Source organism: Phyllostomus hastatus, unplaced genomic scaffold, assembly GCF_019186645.2.
Source record: "Phyllostomus hastatus isolate PE091 unplaced genomic scaffold, TTU_PhHast_1.1 phas_contig_349, whole genome shotgun sequence".
NCBI lineage: Eukaryota > Metazoa > Chordata > Mammalia > Chiroptera > Phyllostomidae > Phyllostomus > Phyllostomus hastatus.
The window spans coordinates 31,646-52,383 of record NW_025333861.1 but is presented as its reverse complement, the minus strand read 5'-3'; the positions used below and the strand labels follow the sequence as shown (position 1 = coordinate 52,383).

Here is a 20,738-nt window from a genome sequence, read left to right as displayed (position 1 = left end):
CAGTGGGGTGTGAAAATCCCCCACTATAATTATGTTGCTATCAATATCTTTCTTGAAGTCCTCTAAGATTTTCTTTATGTATTCGGGTGCTCCTATGTTGGGTGCATATATATTTACAATGTTTATGTCTGTTGACAGTGTTTATGATGAAATGTTTGAATGAATGGTGTACTTTGTCTAATGTTTTCTCTGCATCTGTTCAAACAAGTGTATGTTTTATATCATTTACTTTATTGTTGTGGTGAAAACTCCTATTGATTTTCACATGTTAAAGTATTTTTTAGAATTATCAGGACCATGTGTTAAATCCCATTTGATCAAGGTGTAAAAAATTTTTAATGTGGCCTTGAATTCCTCATGATAATATTCACTGAGACATTTTGCATCTACATTTGATGAGAATGTTAGCCTCTTGTATTTTTCTTGTTGTATTCTTTGGTTGATGCCCTCTCTACCATTGTGCATTTCATTGACGTAATTTTTCCACCCTGGAATTTATGGGTTTCATTTGAGGATTTCTGTCTTTTTGTTTAATTTGCTATTTGGTCCATGTAAGGTTTTCCTGACTTTATGAAATTGTATTTCTATTTTTGTCTTATATTCCATTCAGCTTCTGTTGAATTATATATGGAGTAAACTGCTGTTTTCCGTGTCTTTGGGTTCAGTTATTGGGATGTTATTAGAAACTTTGCTGATGGCATAGACTTTGACTCTTCCTGATCTTTGGAGTGCTGTGTTCTCTCTTTGTATCTGACACTGCAGTCACCTCCTGCAAGCTTGACCAGCTTCCCTCAGGGGAGAGATGGTTTCTGTTGGTCCTGCTTATGTTCTGGGGCTTCTGGGACCTTGTGTGGATGCACTGGCTTTGTGCTTCTGGCTCCCCTTTGTGGCAGGATTATCAGGTTGTATGTCTAGTCCTCATCTTTCAGTGTTTCTGGCCAGCTGGAAAAAACTTTTTATTCCGCCTTTAATGTTTTTTTTTTTTAATTAGTCCACGACCTTTGCAGACAGGGGCACCTACCCTCCATGCCATCTCCAAGGTCCAGCTGACCCCCGTGCAGTCTCATGCCTTCTCCTTGTGCTCTTGAGGGGATCAGAGGAATGCTAGGGTCCGCAGGGGTCACTGGAATGGAGCCTTGATAAACAAGGGTGTTGTTGCTCTGGGTGGGGCGAGGACTGGGTGGCTGCACCCACCCCAGCAAGCCGGCACAGGCTGGGCTGAGGGCTGCCCTGTGTGTGGCTCTCTGGCCAGGCTTCTAGGCAATGTGTTGTGTGCCCCAGGCTCCTGAGCAGTTAAGGTGGAAGCAGGGTGGAGGCATGTGAGCTTGGACAGGTGGTTGCTGCTGGTGAAGCACTTGGAGGAGGGAGTGCAGGGGAAGGACTTCTGCCCCGTGTGCATCCGGTGGTGACCAGCTCCTTCCGCTGCTTGAACTTCTTTTTGCAGCCAGGGATGTCTCATCTGCGAGGGGGATGTGAGGTGCGCGGACTTGAAGGAGCTCTGGTGCAGCCCGGGAGGGGAGAGCGGTGGCTCTGGGCAGAGGCAGCACAGGCATCGAATCCTGCCCAGGTACGGGAGGACAGGGACCAGAGAGATGGGGACGGAAAGGGTGGCGCAGAGCCTCCCGTGACTGAGGAGCCGCCACGCAGTTGGGACAGGATCCTGGTGGCCAGCAGGGGTGGCAAGGCAGTGACTTCAGGCTAGGGAGAGACACCCTGCACCCTCCCGGACTTGCAATGGGGTCCCTGCTCTGGGCCTGGCGGGCCACAGTGTATGTTATGCCCAGGGGCCGGTCCTGAGCACAGTGGTGCAAAGTAATCCATGCAGCTCACCAAGCCCATGGGCCCAAAAATGTGTGCAGCTGGGACTTGGTGAGGATGATGTATCCAGAGAAAGACCAGGGGATGTGGCAGATGGTGGTGGGCGGCTCTCCTGCCCTTAAGAAGAAAGAAGGGGAAGGGACTAGAACAGTAAGTGTATGAGTGACCCAGGGACACGTACAATGGGGAGGGAATTTTCTGTTGCAGCAGAGTGGGGGAGAGGGGCAGTGAGATGGGCGGAGGAGGGCAATGGGAGGAAATTGGGAGAACTGTAATACAATAATAATTTTAAGAGATTTTAAGAATAAGGGGGAGGGATGCTTGTGTGGGTGGGAGTGGGAGGTGGGGTAAATGCAGACAACTGTACTTGAACAACAATAAAACAGTTAAAATAAATACATTATATATAGTTTGAGTGAGTTGATCCTTCAAAAGACCTTTTGGTCTGTATTTTACCCCTTTTCTCTACACTGGGATCATAGGGGGAAAGAGATTTAAAAAATAAAAACATGAGTAACAGCAAACAAAACAAAACAAAAACAAAAGGAAGGAAAGTAGAAAGGAGCATTAAACCCAGGAATTAGACAAACGCCACAAACCAGGGCTTATGAAAAAAATGGTGTTTTCTGGGAGCTGGTTTACAGACACGGCCTGAGTCTCACTTCACACACCTGCGGAGTTTCTGGAGGGAACACACCAGGTCCATCATCTGACACACAGAGCAGTCCTTGAGGGGACCAGGAAGTGTTTTTTCATGATGGTTTTGGATTTATTTCTTCCAAAGTAGTCTTTTACAATGAAATGTATTGCATGAATATTACTTCATACAATTCCACAGGTGTCAGCCTTGGCTGGTGTGGCTCAGTGGGGTGAGCACCAGCCTGCGAACCAAAGGGTCCCCTGCTCCATTTTTGGTAAGGGCACATGGCTGGGTCTCAGGCCAGGGCCCAGACAGATGGAAACAAACCTGTGTTTCTGTGGCACATCGATGTTTCCATCCCTCTCTCCATTCCCTTCCCCTATTTAAGAAATAATAAATAAAATCTTTAAAGTATTACAGAGATTTCAAGCACATAGTTCTATGTCTCATCATCTGTATATGGCATTGTGTTCACCTTCTGAAATCAAGTCTCTCCTCACCCAATATTTCACTGTCTCCACCCTCCTCTGTCTCACTCTGACCCCTTCCCCCTGGAGACCACCACTCCATTGTCTGTGTTCATCCATCCAAACTATTCCTGGTGTTTATCCCTTAACCAGGTATTTAGAACAGATTGGTTGTCTGACCCAAAGACATGTACAGTCAGTGAATGTGGAAAAAGAAAGTGAGAAAAATGTCCTACATGAAAGTGGACCAGAGATGGGAGGTGAGCCCAGGTGTGAATCTGAACCTGTGATGTGGGATGAGCCCCAGGTCACGGGGTTAAGAACACAGGGGCCAGTCAAGGAAAGTCAGCAGTGCAGTGAGGTGAGATGCCCACAGTCTAACTGTGGAGAAGCCTCTGCAGCACCAGACCCACCTCTCCCTGCATGGGAACCAGGCCCAAACCCTCCACATTCTCAGCAGACTCTTTCCCACGGGTGCCCACACTTCTCTCCAGAGCTTCTTGTGGGCATCAGTCTCTTCTCCAGGCTCCACCTCACTGACTGGTGGGTTTGTTGTCCCCTGTGTCCAGCTGCTGGCTGCATTGTGGGGTCTTCTCCAACTGTGCCAAGCTTCACACAGCAGCACCCCAAGGACCACAGGGATCAAGCTAGACACACTTAAGTAGATGAGGTTCTCCACTGTGTAGTCCTGGGATTGATAAGCTTGTGGGTAAAGAGGTCACAGAAGTCAGGACAGACTCAAGCCACCTGTCTCCCTGCATGTCCAGCAGGGCACCTGCATCTCATGGACCTCTTTTGATGCTCTGAGCACAGCCCCGTAATTGAGAATTTCCCCTACTCTCTACTCTTGGAGTCTGATTTATTTTCCAGTCATCCTAGATGATCAGCTGCTCCAGAGGAAAAGAAAACTGACATGATATGAGAGAGGAGATGGATTGTTTAGCCCCTCCTTTCTCATCTTTAATGTGTCTCTGAAACTAATGGTACCCAACTCAATTCCCTGAGGCGAGCATCTGTGGGGTCGGGACTTGCATTGCTTTGGAAAGCCAAGATGCACAAATGGGAGTTGAATTTGTCCTGAATGTCAGGACGTGAAGGAGTGTTGGCTGGATGTATGTTTTCATTGCTCTACCTCAACTACCTCCTCGTATCTTTGACTCAGGAACATAATTTCCACATCACATTCCTTTCTTCTTTCTATCAATCTTTGTTTTTTAAGAAACAAATGATAGAATATGTACAATAGAGATATTTTTGCTATTGAGATTTACCAAACTTAACATAACCTCTCAGTGTTCATTTAGCTTGTAATCTAATTGGAAGATTGGTAACAAAGTAGCAAAAAGATAAATGAAAAAATAAAACCTTTAGATACACACCTGCATGAAAATACAGATCTCTATAGATCACAGACACGCTCTGATGATGTGACAAATGAAATAACAGGCAGTACAGGGAACTCTGGGAGGGGAAGTGGGCACTGCCAGGAGATGTGATGGGAGGTGACTTAGAGGATGACCTGACTCAGCTGACCACCTGATGTCATCGAAACAGCAGAAACCCTGCCATCCTCCCACACCCACATGATGACAGTGGTCCCCATGGAGACAGGACAAGCTCAGAGTTGGCTCATTTTCTTTCTCCCACAGGAATTCACTAGCATCAAAGTTTTAAACTGACTGATCTGTTTCAGATCCTGGATTGGATTTTGTTCTGATAGATGGGAGAAATGAGTCCCAGACACAGGTGGGATTTTGTCACTGGGACTCACCTCAAGGGGACTCAGCCTGTCAGTGGATCTCCACTCAGCCTGACCCATAATGAGAGGCCTCCCTGACTCTTTTCTCCCATGTGGGCCTGATTCCACAGGTACCAGAAAATCAGGGGCCTAGAATCAGCCTCCGGACAGAGACAGGAGTGGCCCTGGCTCTTTTTTTCCCACTTGTGCTGGGCATCTTCCCCTTCATGTATTTCCTCTCCACTGATCACATGGGACCCAGTGACCACCATGCTACTTGAGACATGAGGCCCATTTTTTATGTCTCCACCTTTATCCCCAGGACTTTAGGAAACAAAGCCTTCTGGAACTATTTGATGTACTGAAGTACAAAGTGAGGAAGTAGCAGAAGCCTGATCAAGTCTGTGTCTCCTCTAGGCTAAGGGGACTCTGCTATTAAGCAGACATGAAGCTTGTCCGTGTGGAGAAGGGTCTGCAGACCCTAGCTGCTGCATGACACAGGAACCAGGGGAGGCTGTGGGTGTGTCTGTGCCTTCATGCCTCCTGTAGTCCAATAGGTATCCCCCAAATGTTGTCCCTTCACACACTTCAGTCTCCTCCCTGCACACACCAGCATAGGATAAGCCTTCAGGTGGGGGGAGGCATGGAGAGGGTGGGATACTCCCCATCTTCTCCATCTCTTTATGGGGTGGGATTCCCCCTATTGATGACCTCACTGTTTCACCCTCCTTCCCATCCCAGCCTAGAGCTGTCCTGGGACAGAGCCTGCTCCCTCAGTGGACATGGGGTGGGAGTCCCTCACCGAGCTCCAGGGGGTCACTGGGCTGTGACAGCTGGAAGGGGGAGGAGCTGCATGAGCTGTATCACCTGTAGGTCCCGTGGTAGCCCGAGGTCACAGGGCTGATGGTGAAGTTGGCCTGAGAGGGGGCAACAATGTCCTTCTGATGAAGCTGCTGGGGAGGATGCAGGGATCCCTCCCTGTGCAGGTGGAAGGTGTCAGCCCTGACCTCAGATCCACACTGCAGGGTCACGTTCACACCCCAGGACACCAAGGGCCCAGGCTGGGCTGAGAGGGAGGGTTTCCAGGACATTCCTGGGGAGAGTATGGCTGTGATATGCAGAGGGTAACTTCACTTTCTATACTCTTGACCCTTAGCTGAGGGACTATGTCCTTCCCCAGGGACACTGCCAGTGACCCCTCTCAGCTCCTCTCTGTCCTCTGAATGGGCATCTTTTTTCTCCATGCCCCTGATGCCCCTTTCTCACTCCCTTTCCTAAACCTCTGTTTTCTCTGACTCTGGTCTAGGAACCTCACCTGGACCGCCCCCCCCCCCCCGCCATTATGATCCTGGGCCAGAGCCTGGAGCAGGCCGTCAGGACAGGGGGCAGGGCTCCTCACCTGCGATCAGGATGTCCAGGGGGGTGGACCACACATAGGAGAGGTTGTGTCCACTGTAGCATGTGTGCCGCCCCCCCGTGGATGAGGTTGACAGGGCCCAGGGGAAAGTTGGGGTTGTGCTGCCCACGGACATGCTGGGGGAGAGTGGGCTTCTTGTCCTTGGTCAGATCGAATCTGTCAAAGCCAGGCTCTGAGTTACACTGGAGGGTCAGACTATATCTAGGCAGCAGCAGGGGACCTGGCTGGGCTGAGAGGGAGGGCTCCCTGTACACACCTGGGGAGAGAAGGTCATTGTCACCCAGGGGACAGACACACCTACCACCCACTGGTGGGGCTCCAGAGAGAGCTTTCACTTGTCCCTCATTAAGTCTTCTGCCTATGGTTCTGACCCAGTGAACCACTCTCACTTATCCCCAAAACCTCCAGGGCTTAAGAGACAGAAAGTTTAGGTCAGTTATTTGGGGCCCACATAAGAATTGAGGCCAAGTGTGGGCCACCTCACTTGTGACCTCAAGGTGCAGAGGGGTACTGGGCTGTTACCACACATTGGGGTTGGAGCTGGAGGAAATATAACATCTGTATGTCCCCCCATGAGAGGAGCTCACTCGTCCCGCAGGTAAGACAGCTTGGCAGCTCCCATCATAGGATCTCTGCTCCTATTTCCTTTGTTGGGGAGGCTCAATGCCTCCCTCCTTCAGCAGGTGGAAAGTGTCCCATGTGGACTGTGAGCTGTACAAGAGGGACACGTTCTCTCCTGAGGCCACCACTGGGCCTGGATGGGCTGAGAGGGAGGGTGTGCTGTCCACTTCTGAGGGAGGGGGATCTGAGTTAAAGGGGACCATCACCCCACCTTCCCCAGGAGTGGGTTATGAGGGGAGAGGTCCTCCTAAGCCAAACTCTGTCTTCTTCATCCTCTGAGGAGGAGCCTGCAGTGGGGAGGAGACCCAGGTTCCCCCTTACCTGTCACTACCAGGAGCAGGGGCTCACTCCTCTCAGACAGCGTGTCCCCAGTGCTGTATGCACACTGGTACAGCCCTGTGTGCTGTGAGCTCATGGACTGAATGAGGAACCTGGTCTTGTTGCTGGAGGCCTGTGAGATTCATGTATCCAAGGGCTGAAAGCCCCTCTCTTTATACAATTTGTAGCCATCTGCCTGCAGAGACCCCTGACACCAAATGATCACAGGGCTCCCCTTGCTGACCCTGGGGCCTGGGTCAGCCCAGATGGAGAGTTTGGGGAGAACTCCTGGAAAGGAATCACACCTGCAAGTACAACGGGTGTTCTTGTCCCCTCAGTTTTCCCAGGTTTTACTCCGAGGCCCTTCCAACATTGGTGTCCACTAGCCCAGACCCACTGTGTTTCCCCCAGCTGCCCAGGGGTATCATTGTGCTGAAGCAGGAGGGCTGGGGGAGGACTCACTTGCCTCGACCTAGTCCCATGGGCCCTGACACAGCCCTGGAAGAGAGTCCCTGTAAGATTATCTTTTATTCCACCCACAGAAGCTCCAGGCCTGGTCTGGGCACCTGAGCCACTTTTCCTTCCTCTTGGAGTCCTGTCCCCATTGAGCCTCCCAAGTCCTAGACCTGGGAGGGGAGGGGACCCTTTCCTATCTTTTCCCCAAAACTCACCAAGACAGAGAAGAGCAATGAAGGTCAGTGTCATGATGTGTCTCCCAGGGTCCCCCACAGGGCTGATGAGGTAGGAAGTTCACAGGGCCCAGGTGGATAGACAGACATGGGGTGTGACAAGATCTCAGCTCTGTGAGAAAACTCGGTTTCCTCTGCAGCTGCAATCTGTGTTGCCTGAAGGGTGGTCGAGGAGACAGCAGGATCTGGGACCTTTCAGACCAGATCTGAGTCTCAGCAGACCCTGCACACACTGCCTCCACCTCATGTGACACACAGATCCAGAGGGTGACACCTCTGGATCATGAGGTTAGGGGGCGCCAGGCAGCTCTCAGGAGCAGCCCAGTTTCTGTTCCAGTTCTGCCTCTGCCTCTTCAGAAACCAGTGTGACCTTGGGCAACTCACTTCCTTTTTTTGAGACAATGTAAATGCAAATTTTCCTCCATCCTTTGTCAATCCCAGTATCTGGCTCATGTTTCCTGAGCAGGTACCCAGTCCAGGATGAGGTTCATTAGGGAAAGTGTCCGATTTCCCATGGACACACCTGTGTTGTTTAGTGACATCAGACAGTGCCATTATTTAGGCAATGGATGATGTGGGGGTCATTTTGGTAAGTTTCAGAGAAGGAGAAGAATGGAGCACAGAGACTGCATACAGGTGGATGCCATGCAGTATGGGGACCTGCAGATGAGGGAGGGACCAGGACACAGTAGGGGTCATCACAGGGGATTGAGAGGACCCTCGACCAGGAAGAGGGTGATTATTCTAGGAGCTGTGAGTCACAGGGTGTGCTGTGCCCTGGTCCCACAGGGCCTCTGCTCCCTGCAGGGACTCCTGGGTTTCATCTTTCAGGTAATGGAACACTTTTCAGTAAAGGAAGGTATGAGCAGGTTTCTGCTTTGAGAAGAAGGTGTTCTGTGGGAATGGACTGTAGGAGTGAGGAATGGATGATGAAACTGTGATAAAACTCCAGCACTAATCTAACACTGAGGTGATGAGCTGCTCAGTACTCTGTGTGGTTTATGTAGAATTTCTTATGAAATCCAAACTAAAACCCCATAACACAAATATGATTGAAGCTGAGTGAGAAGAGGTGGAACGTTTCTTTGTCATTATCTTGGCGTAGGAGTTGTGTAGAGAGTGTGCTCTGAGCAGATTGGCTCAGGGGATACCCATGACAAGCCTAGTGTGGCCATGACCCAGGTGTGTGAGTCTGGGGAGGGAAGGTAGGCACTGGAAGGGTCTGGTTTGTAGGGAAGACTTGGTTTCTGATTAGGGACAGAGAGGTTGGCTCAGCCTGATCCCCAACAACATGGAGGGATCAGGTGGACCTCCTTGGGATGTGCTGGAGTGTCAGGTGGAGACCCTGTGGAAGGGCTTTGTGCAGAGAGGGATCTGTGACAGGTAAGTTCAGGTCCATGGGATTAAAGCCCTCAGCTGGGAGAGAGGGTCCACAGTGAGGCCAGAGAGGAGGCTGATGGGGTCACACCCCCACGATGTCCTGGGTCTTCATGTGAGTGTGACTGTGGAGGAGAACAGTGCCACAGAAACAGGGACTTGGGGTCAGAGCTCTGAGTGTGTTCATTGTTTCAGGGGAAGAGAAAGAAGAGAGCGGAGCCTGAGACATGACGAGACTCCATCTTTGTTATTTTTGGGTCTGATTAAGACACAGGGCTTGAGAGACTTGAGGGGAAGAAGGGCTACTAGGCAGCCACAAAATATCCCCCAAGCCCTCATGGGAGGCATCAGAAGCCAGAGGGCATCCTTGATTGAATGGCAGGTGAGCCCAGACTGAGAGGAGACAGGAAGGACGCTGCTTGTCCTGGATCCTGGACTCACCACACTGAGGAGTGAGGGTGAGACTTTCACCAGTGGGCTGAGCCTGAGCACTGGGAACTCTCAGACCTGGTGGGAGTCCCATCTCTCATGAAAATGCCCTGGGGATGTGGGGCCCACTTGTAAGGCAAAAAAGGGATCAGCAGGGGAACCATGGCAATTGACTTGCATTTATTTTTAATGAGATATGTTCCTGTAACATAGAATGGAGCCTTTTCAAATATGGAATTTGCTAGAATCCAACATCCACAGTGTCTAAACCACAATTTTATGCGGTTTTAAAAAGAAATTTGTCTAACAACACACTCATATATCCCAAAGCTGTCAGTCTCCCATCTCTCCTCCTCATCAGCCCCTGACAAGCCCACCTGACTTCTGTCTCTGTGGGTTTCCTCCTCCTGGACACTTCATACAAACGCAGTCACAGAAAATCATGATATTATCTCTCTGGCTTCAGTGACTTAGCTGCAGAAAGTTGACATTCACCCAGCAGGTGGCAGGGATGAAAATGGTCTCCATTCAGAAATAAGTAAGAGCTGTGTGTTCTGTCTTTATTGGGAGGTGCAGAACTCATGAACTTGTTCTTTTTAAGCTGAGAGACACCAGGAACTCAACAGCTGGGGACCCAGGGTGCATGGGGAGGGGCTGGTGTCAGAGGCTCCTGAGTGTCCTGTCCATGGAAACCCCTTGGTACCTTCATTTATTACTGTCTCAGACTCTGCAGGGACAGGGCCCTGGGCTGAGGAGCTCCAGAACTAGCTGCTGGAGGGGGAGCAAGAACACCCTGACTTTCTCTGTCTCTGGGGTTCTTTTTAAAGATACACAGTGCAGCTGTCTGGGTCGTTGTCCCTGTCTCACCAGGCTGCCATCACTTGCCCTGATTCATAGCCCAATGACACAATCTCAGTGACCATATTCTCAGAGGACTGACCTGTCACAAGTGCACTTGTTGCATCTTCAAAAAGTTTGATGGGGAAGAATGTCTGGAAGTCCTGTCTATTGATGGGAGTTCCCACTGGTTCTCCTGCTTGGTAGCACCAGCAAGTGTAGGATCAGAAGATGCTGTGGTGGATGCTGGAGGGCACAGGTGCAGGGGGCAGGTGTGGGAGTGGGCATCTGAAGCAAGGGTGGGGGGTGGGACCTGCCCCACAGCTGGGTGCTGTGCAGGAGCAAACTGCTCTGGACCATGGCCGCTGGGCGGGGCCTGTGGCTGGGCAGGGTCCCTGGGATGGGTGGGTTCCTCTGACCCACAGAGGAAGGCAGTGGGAGTGGGGGGTGTCATTTCTCTTTGCAGAAGGGGCTCCTCCTCCACCCCCCAAAACCTGGGCAAAGGGGCAGGGCTGACAAACCTGGGAGGCAAGGGTGTGGCGAGGCTGTGGGCAGGCTCAGATCAATGGTGACAGTGTTTGTCCCAGGCTCAATTACAGGCAAAAGGTTTTCAAGTTATTATCTTTAAGCATTATTTCTTTTATTTGAAAGGTGCTTTGATAAATGATACAAAATGTCTTTTATTTCCAAAGAGTATTTCACTATAAATTGGTGCTGTATTTCAACAGAAGTATTGCATCTATTGATATTTCTTTTTTCTTTTCTTTTTTTTTTTGCTATTACTTTTAATGTTTGAATTCTATGGATTGATTTTTTTTTAAAAATATGAAACCAACCCACATTCCTGAAATCAGATACCTGCCTGGTCAGGATGGATGACACAGTTTATGCTTTGATACATCTTGGTGATACTTTGTTTAGGACTCTGCACCTGAGTTCACGTGAGAGAGCTTCCTGTGAGGTCCCCTCCTGGTAGCTCCCTCGTTTGGTTTCGTCATCAATTTATTTCTGGCCTGATAAAGTCGGCTGGGGCATGTGCCTTTCTTCTCTGTTCTCAGGAGATGGTTGTGTAAGGCAGTGATGCTTGTGTTGTGTATATGTTTGTGTCTGTGTGTCTGTGTGTGTATGTGTTTCATACATGTATATGTGCTCAGAAGCATTTACCAATGAAGTTTTCAGACTCTGAGTTCAGTTTGCAGGAAAATTTTTTAATTACAAGATCAATATAGTTAATACATACGACAGTGCAGAGTTTCACATCTCACCCACATACGAGTGCAGTCGTACGGTCCTTGTGCTGTGGGGTCTGACTTACCCCATGTAGCATGACACACTCACGATGCCTCCCTGTTGCTGCACTGACAGGATTTCATCTCTGTGGCCAAGTGACAGTCCATCACACAGGTTGCCACACCTTCATCTCAGCATGTGTGAAAGGACACTTAAGTGGTTTCTATGTCTTTGCCTTTATCTTCTCTAAGATGTTCATTCATGGTTGTTAATGTTCCATTTTGTAGGGCTGATGTGTAATATTTACATGATCATTCATTGAAAGCATTCTTTCACTTCCGTTTTGGTTCTAAATTCACACATTGATTCTTGAGAAGTCTGTTGCTTTGATTCCAAAGATGTAGATATATGTACTTATCTGTGATTGCAGAATCAGGGGACTCCCAGCGGGTCCCAGAAGCTGCTGGGGGTCCATGTCACATCCCCAGGCTGACTGGGGCCACTAGTGAGTGTCCTTTCCCCAGCTCCTGTGGCTTCTGGGGTTCCTGCAGACCCCCTCCCTGGAGTGTGGGATCAGGGTCCTCTCTGGGCTAGTAGAAGGACAGAGCAGCATACACAGAGGGCTCATCTGGGGGGCTCCTCTGATGGGGAGGATAGGGGGTGCACTAGTCTTCCCATCTGAGAGTCAAGAGGTTTAGCTGGGCATAGGTCACATCCTGGGAGTCTTCAGATGCAGCAGCCTGGAGCAGGGGGGAGAGTGAGAGGGGTGAAAGGTGGTTTGGGGTTGGGGAAGCCTGGGGTGTGGGGAGGACAGGACCCACCTGACTGTCCATCTGCCTGTTTTCTTCTGCTTGTCTGCCCTTCCTGTCCAGCAATTCCTCTGACAGCAGGGGAAAGGAGAAAGGGGCCATTCCCTGCATCTGCCTTGATGTTGAGAGGGTCACCTGGGCATAGGTCACTCCCTGAGGGGTTGTCATGAGTCCTCGTTCTGCTGTAGAGAGACAGTGGGACAGAACCAGCGTGTCCTTGACCCCACAGTTGAAACCCTCCAGTCACATGTCCACATGGTGTCAGAGTGACAACTGAAACTTCAGATCAGATGAGGTCACTCTCCTGATGGCATTGTGCAGGGACTCCCTCAGCCTTGGGGCATCTGGTGCTTCTATGGATCTGACTCTTAACCTAACGCTCTGTCTCTTGCTCATGTGGCTCCAGCCACAGGGCCCATCTGGCTGAAGCAGCGGGTCCTGCCTCAGGACCTTTGCACCTGCTGTTTTCTCTGTTCTCCCCCCTCACCACACACTCCACCCCCTGCTCTTGCCTTATTCTCCTTCACAGCACCTGGCTCTCCAGGATGCCATCTGTGTGTGTTTGCAGGTTTCTCCCTCACCCACAGGTGAGCTTGAGGAGTGTGGGGACAGGCTGCTCAGGGCTACACTGTGGCACTGACATGGAACTGGTAACCGGTGATCTCCCGTAACAGCTGCTGGGTGAATGAGTAACGGGACCCTGGGACCTGCAGGAGGTTCACTCCTTCATGCCTTCTCCTGAGACCTGGGGTCTGCACAAGGTCAGACAGAGATTGAGTAGCCAGCAGAGAGGATCACCCAGGAGGGGTCATGAGGACACAGGGAAGGTACAGGGAGTGAGTCACAGCAGAATGACCTGGTGCCCTTAAGGAGAGGTCAGTGTGGATGCTGCTGAGATACAGGTGAGGTGGACAGGAAATGACCATTGGAGTAAACTGGGCAAAACGAAGGTCCTTGGTGTCTTGGACAGGAGCAGGGGTCTCACCTGTGGGTCCAGCACCACCCTCTCCCTGGGCTGTGGATCCTTCACAGCAGCATCTGCTGGGGCAGAACAGGGAGTTTCTCCTGTCATGGTCCCTGAGATCTCAGGGCTGCAGTCCTGACAACTCCCAGATGGGTCACTAAACCCAGGGGGTGAGGTGAGGGGCCTGGTCACCCAGTGTGGTTTTCAGCCTCTCTCACCCCTGACCCCCACAACCTCCCAGGCTGTCCCCTCCCCCATTGCTTCCTGAAATCCTTGTCCTGCCTCCCCAGGGCAGCTGTCCCTTCCTCTCATAGAGGGGCTCTTCCTGAGTGTCCACAGATGGATCTGGGGGAGGAGTCAGGGGAGTTAGGGGCAGAGCAGGTCCTGTGGGGGTGGAGGTTGGGGGTCTTTGGGGCAGGAATTACCTGGTATGCAGGCCCCTGGCCTTGGGCTCCAGGTCTGTGGCCCCTGCAGGAGGTCAGATATCAGACTTTCCCTGGGCTGGTCAAGAGGGAGAGTCACAGCCCAAGGAGTGTAGGGGCCCCTCCCCATGTGATTGCAGGGGAAAGAAGGAAACTTTAACACACTTGTGCATACATTTCATATTTCAGGAGATTGAAAACTATGAAAAATTACCTTATTTTATATATATGTACTGACATTAAATGTAATCTTTCCAGAATTTCTGATGTGAGATTCTGGAGAAATCTGTTTTCTCAGATGACCTTCCCCATCTATTTGTTCTTCCTGCAGCAGGTGCTCTGAGCCCTGTTTCTCCTGTGGCCCAGGTCACCCAGTTCCCTACTCACCAAATGCCCTGTCTTTGCTCTGATGCTGGTGTTGGAGGAGGAAGAAGAGGAAGAGGGAGAGGAGGAGGAGGAGGGTCACTGAGAACCCAATCAGCATGTTCAGGGACCATTGGAGACCTTGGGCTGGAGTGACATCATGAATGAACAAATGGTGCCATTTAATGAGCACCTACAGTGTGGAAGGCACGTGCTAGGGTCTGTCATTCATCTGCTCTAACCTCACAGCCCTTGTGTACCTGGGATGGCTGAGTGCCCACCCAGTTCACCTTGGCTTAGAGAGGTTAGCCACATTCCCCAGGTCACCCAGCCTAGCCAGGGCAGGGTTGGGACCCCAGGATGTGGGTTCCCATTGCTGTCCTCATGCTGCCCCAGGTGGACACCAGCACCAAGCTCTGGGCTCCTCATCTGTAGGGGGTCTATCCTGTCTCACCTGGAGCTGAGGGTCCTTCTTATTACCTGCCCCACAGCACAGCAGGGATACAGGTGGGCAGGCATGGGGGTGAACCCTGATGCGTGCTGGGGATGGTGGGGCTGGGCTGGGACTCTGACTTCCTGAGCTCTGTGAGGTCCCCTTACATCACCTAATGTCACTGCAGCCCTTGTGAGCAGGAGGGGACCAGGGATGGACAGACAGGAACCCTGCCATTCAGAGAAGAGAAGGGACCACCTGGCCCCACAGCAGGAGCAACAGAGCCGGCACCTGAACCAGGTCTGACTCCAGCCCTTGTTCCCTGCCCTGAGGTGAGTCTGGGAGCTGAGGGAAAGGACCTGGATGTCTCAGGCCCTTGTCCTGCATGTCCCTCCCTGTACAATGTCACCATCACTGCTACAGAGGGGACAGTCTCCATAACATCACGTCCTGGGGTGCTTCCCTGTCAGATCTCCCCTCCCTTGAGGGTCAGAGCCACAACTGAATGATTTAAAGAAAAATAAAAAAAAGAAGCTCTGAGCCACAATTCTTTCTCATTTTACACTTGGAGACACTGAGGCACAGAGAGGGGAAGGGCCTGTCCAAGTCAGAGCCTCCAGAGGAGCCTGAAGTTCCTCAGAACTCAGCCCCTGTCCCCCAGGACACACCCACCACCTCCCCACAGAGACCCTCACTTACCACTCTGTGGTCCTGACTCCATGGTAGGGAGGGGTAGACCCTCAGACCCTTCTGGAAATTCAGGTTGGGGGTGAGGGGTGGGGGCTGCCTTCTCCCCACTTGAGCCTGGCTGTCCCTGTCCTGGGTGGGAATCACAGCACATCCCTCTGCCAAGACCCTTCCCACCCATCATCTGCCTGCCACACAGCCCTGGAGGGCCCGTGATCCCCCCTGCATCACTGCCAGGCTCACAGACCCCCAGGGAGACAAGGTTCCAGAACACGTTGTCTTGTTCTCTCTGGGAGCAAGGCCTCTGCTAGTCCCCATGCTTGTCCTGGTGTCTCTGGGTGAGGCCATGGGTGCTGCAGAGGGTGGGGGATCAGGATGGGGGCCTCTGGCCTTTCCTCTTTGCTCAGCCCAAGGCCTCTATAGCTTCCCTTGTCCCCAGACCCTGTCTGGGCCCCAGGGATACAGAGGACAATGAGGCAGGGGTGGGGTGGTGCTGGTTTATCCATCCTCCTGGCAGGTAAGAGTCTCCTCATCCTGGTGTTCCTTCGGTGACTCCCTCACTCCATATCTGACCTAAAGGTCCTGTGGGGAAAGGGTCTGAACTGACCATGAGGATGCAGTGGAGGGGCTGGGGATCCTCACCTGAGAACAGGAGCTCCAGGGGGTCACTGGGCTGTGACAGCTGGAAGAGGGAGGAGCTGTGTGAGCTGTAGCACCTATAGGTCCCATTGTGGCCCCCAGGTCACAGGGCTGATGGTGAAGTTGGCCTGAGAGGGGGCAGCGGTGCCCTATAGATGAAGCTGCTGGGGAGGATCCAGGGACCCCTCCCTGTGCAGGTGGAAGGTATCAGCCCTGACCTCAGATCCACAATGCAGGGTCACGTTCGCTCCCCAGGGCACTGAGGGCCCTGGCTGTGCTGAGAGGGAGGGTTTCTCGTATATTTCCTGGGGAGAGGAGGGTTGTGATGTGCAGAGTCACTGCTACCCCCCACACTTGACTGTGAGCTGATGGGCCATGTCCTTCTGCAGGGCTGCTCACTCCCTCTGTCAGCTCCTCTCAGTCCCTCTGAGTCAGTGCCTTTCATCTTTATGCTTCTCAGTCCCTCCCCTTAGACCTAAGCCCCTCTCAGCCTCTGCTCCAGGACCCTCACCTGGATCCCATCAGCACAGTGGTGACCCTGGGCCAGAGCCCCAAGGAAGACAGTCAGGACAGGGGGCAGGACAGGGCTCCTAACCTGCAATCATGATGTCCAGGGAGGCGCTGAGGGCTGACCACACATAGAAGAGGTTGTGTCTGCTGTAGCACCTGTACTGGCCCCTGTGGGTGAAGTTCACAGGGCCCAGGGGGAAGTTGGGGCTGTGCTGCCCATGGAGACTCTGGGGCTGTGTGGTCCCCTCATCCTTGGTCAGAGCGAATGTGTCAAAGCCAGGCTCTGAGTGACACTGGAGGGTCAGGCTTTATCCAGGAAGCAGCAGGGGGCCTGGCTGGGCTGACAGAAAGGGCTCCCTGTACACACCTGGGGAGAAGGTCATTTTCACCCAGGGGACACACACACACTGTCCATGGGGGCTCCAGGGAAAGCTGTCATTTGTGCTTTTCTAAGTCTCCTCCCTGTGGTTCTGTCCCCTACAAGCCGATGTCACTGACCCCAGTGACCCAAGGTTTTTAATCACAAGGTTTAGATCAGTTATTTGGGCACAAGAAAGAATAGAAGCCAAGTGTGGGCCACCTCACCTGTGACCTCGAGGTGCAGAGGGGCACTGGGCTGAGACCACACATTGGGGTTGGAGCTGGAGGAACCATAGCATCTGTAGGTCCCCCCATGGGAGGAGCTCACGGGGCCCACAGGGAAGACACCCTGCCAGCTCCCATCATAGGGTCTCTGGTTCGATTTTCTGTGTTGGAGCGGCTCAGCCCCTCCCTCCTTCAGCAGGTGGAAAGGGCCTGATGTATCCTTTGAGATACAGAAGAGGGACACTCTCCCTCCTGAGGCCACCACTGGGCCTGGCTGGGCTGAGTGGGAGGGTGCACTGTACTCTCCTGAGGGAGAAGGAAAGATCTGTGTTAAATGTGGGACAATCACTACACCTTCCCCAGGTGTGGGCTGTGAGGGGTGAGGTCTCCCTGCAGCCACACTCTGATCTTCCTTGCCTGTGAGTAGGGGACTCAGTTCCACCCTCTCACCTGTCATCACCAGCAACAGGGGGTCACTCTGCTCAGACCAGTGTCTGGAGCTGGAATATGCACAGTGGTATCTCCCCACACTGTTGGGGCTCATGGACTTAATGGGGAACTCGGTCTTGTTGCTGGAAGCCTGTGGGATCCTTGTGTCCAAGTTCTGAGAGCCCCTGTCTTTATACAGATTGTAGTGATCTGCCTGCAGACACTGCTGACACCAGATGGTCACAGGGCTCCCCTTGCTGACCATGGGGCCTGGGTCAGCCCAGATGGAGGGTTTGGGGGGAATTCCTGGAAAGGAATCAGTCCTGCAGTGTCAGGGGGTGTCCTTTTCCCCAGCTGTCACTCCCAGGCCCCTCCCACACTGGTCACCACCAGCCCAGACCCACTGTGTGTCCCTCAGCTGCCCAGGGGCATCACTGTGCTGAAGCAGAAGGTCTGGGGGAGGACTCACCTGCCTGGACCTGGTCCCATGGGCCCTGACACAGCCCTGGAAGAGAGTTCCTGTGAGTTATTTTTCATCCCCCACACAGAAGCTCCAGGCCTGTCCTGGGCCCCTGAGCACTGGGGTCACACATGGGTCTGAGCCACTTCTTCTTCCACCAGGAGTTCTGTCCCCACTGAGCCTCCTCAGTCCCAGGGCTTTTCGAGGAAGCGGACCTGGGAGGGAAGGGCACCCCATCCCTCTCTTTTTGCCAAAACTCACCAAGACCCAGAAGAGTGATGACGGTTAAGGTCATAATGCTGTCTCCCAGGGTTCCCAGTGGTGCAGATGATGTACAATGTCCACAGCTCAGCAGGACAGACAGACGAACAGGGTGTAGCTCCGTGTGACAAGTCTCAGTTTCCTACTCAGCAGCAATCTGCCCTCCCTGAAAGGTAGTGGAGGAGACAGCAGGTTCTGGGGACTTTTCAGTAGATTCAGCTGACTGAGTCTCAGCAGGCGCCCACATGCACTGCCTCCACGTCATGTGACACTCAAGTCCAGAGGGTAACACCTCAACATGAGGGGAGAGGATGCTGGGTAGGACGCAGGAGCAGCCCAATTTCTGTGTCAGTTCTGACTCTGCCTTTTCTAGAACCCACGTAACCATGGGCATTCATTTTCTTTCCTGAGACAACGTAAATGCAAAGTTTCTTCTGGTCTTTCTCCATTCTGGCATCTGGCTGATATTGACTGAGCAGGTGCCCTGTCCAGCACAGGAGCAGCCTAGGGGAGTGAGAGGACATCACCATAAACCAGAAAGAGGGTGATTATTGTAAGAGCTGTGAGTCACCAAGGTATGTGGTGCCCTGGTCACATGGGGCCTCTGCTCTTTACAGGCACTATTGGGTTTGATCTTTAAAATTACAGAAAAGAACTCAGTAAAAAACCATGTGAGCAGATTGGTGTGTTCAGAAGATACCACTGTGTGGGAATAGACTGTAGTAAGATTTGTGGATAATAAACAGTGATAAAACTCCAACACCATAGGCTACCCGGTGATGAGTTAGTCAGAGTTCTAAGTGGTTTGTGAGGATTTGTTATGAAATCTTAAGCAATCCCTAACATAAAAGTGTATGTAGAGTTGAGTGAGAACTGCTGGAAGTCTTCTTTGTGTTTCTTGGTCTAGGAGGTGTGGAGTGGAGTCTGCACAGAGCAGACTGGCTCAGAGGGTGCCCATGACAAGCCTAGTGTGGCCATGACCCAGGTGTGTGAGTCTGGGGGAGGGGAGGTGGGCACTGGGAAGGGTCTGGTTTGTAGGAAAGACTTGGCTCTGCTGGGGATGGAGAGTTTAGCTCAGCCTGATCTCCAACAACATGGACCATTAGGTGGGAGCTCCTTGGGTGTGTTGGGGGTGAGGTGGAGACCTGTGGAAAGACTGTGTGCAGGGAGGACCTGTGACAGGTAAGTTCAGGTCCATGGGAGTGAACCCCTCAACTGGGAGTGAGGGTCCACAGGAGGCCAGGCAGAGGATGATGGGTTTGCACCCACTCGATGTCTTGGGTCTTCACCTGAATGACTGTGGAGGGGAACTGGGTCACAGAAAGAGGGTCTCAGGGTCAGAGCTGTGGGTGTGTTCATTGGGTGGGGGGAAGAGAGGGAAGAGCTGAGGGCACATCAGCTCTCTGCCTGGGTGGCCTGGGCAGCCAATGGGGCTGTCTGCAGACTGACCACCCACTGAAGGGCAAGAGGCATGGGGAGAGGATTACAACATGGTCACCTGACCCACAGAGAGAGCCACCTGCCCTCCCAGCCATGTGTGGGGTTTGGTCTCTGCCTCACACCTCCCATCTCAGACTTCCTCATCTCTGTGAGCAGGAGACCTTCTCTCCATCCCTCCCATCCAGGCCCCTGAGCATGTCTGCCTCCTCACTGCCCTGCTCTGTGAGGGGTAACTCTGCATCTGACACTGGTCACTCTGTGTCCATAAGCTGAGCAAAAGTAGCAGTTGCACACTACTCACAGGTTTTAATCTAAGACAAGGGGAAACATTTTTGATGTTCGGCTCGAGCCAATCACTTCCACTCTCCTTTTTTCCCTCATTGCAAACAAGGGTGAGAACTCAGCTTTCATGGGTGTTGTGAGGATCAGCAGAGCCTGAGACCTGAACAGGTTCCCTCTGTGTGATTTCTGGGTCCTGATTAAGACACAGGTTTGAGAGACTTGTGGGAGGAAAGGCTACTTGGAAGCCACATACAAATCCCTTAAGCTCTCAGGGGGCATCAGAAGCTACAAGGCATCCTTGGTTTGATTGACACATGAGCCCAGACTGAGAGGAGACAGGAAGGACGCTGCTCATACTGGATCTTGGACTCACCACACTCAGGAGTGAGGGTGGGACTCCCACCAGGGGCTGAGCCTGAGCACTGGGAGCCTCTGACCTGGAGGGAGTCCTGTCTCTCATGAAAATGCCTGGGGATATGGGGTCACTTGTAAGGCAAAAAAGGATCCATTGGGGGGCCATGGCTATTGACTTGCATTTGTTATTAATGCGGTAAAATCACATAACATAGATTTGAGCCTTTTAAAATGTAGAATTCACTGGAATGTAGTAAATACAGTGTCTCAATCACAACTTTTATGTTGTTTTAATAAGGAATTTGTGTAATCCTGCCCCCAAATTACACAAAGTTGTCAGTCTCTCAACTCTCCTCCTCATTAGCCCCCGACAAGCCCACCTGACTTCTGTCTCTGTGGGTTTCCTCCTCCTGGACATTTAATACAAACGCAGTCACAGAAAATGTGACCCTTTCTCTCTGGCTTCTGTCACTTAGCTGCAGAATGTTGATGTTCACCCAGCAGGTAGCAAGTGTGAGT

General features: G+C 52.0%; 2 pseudogenes; both read right to left on the bottom strand.

Annotated features, from left to right (window-relative positions):
- Positions 1–1,826: 1,826 nt before the first annotated feature.
- Positions 1,827–7,724, bottom strand: LOC123820541 (annotated as a pseudogene).
- A 5,289-nt stretch (positions 7,725–13,013) lies between these two features.
- LOC123820539 lies at positions 13,014–18,177 on the bottom strand (annotated as a pseudogene).
- Between the last annotated feature and the right edge of the window lie 2,561 nt (positions 18,178–20,738).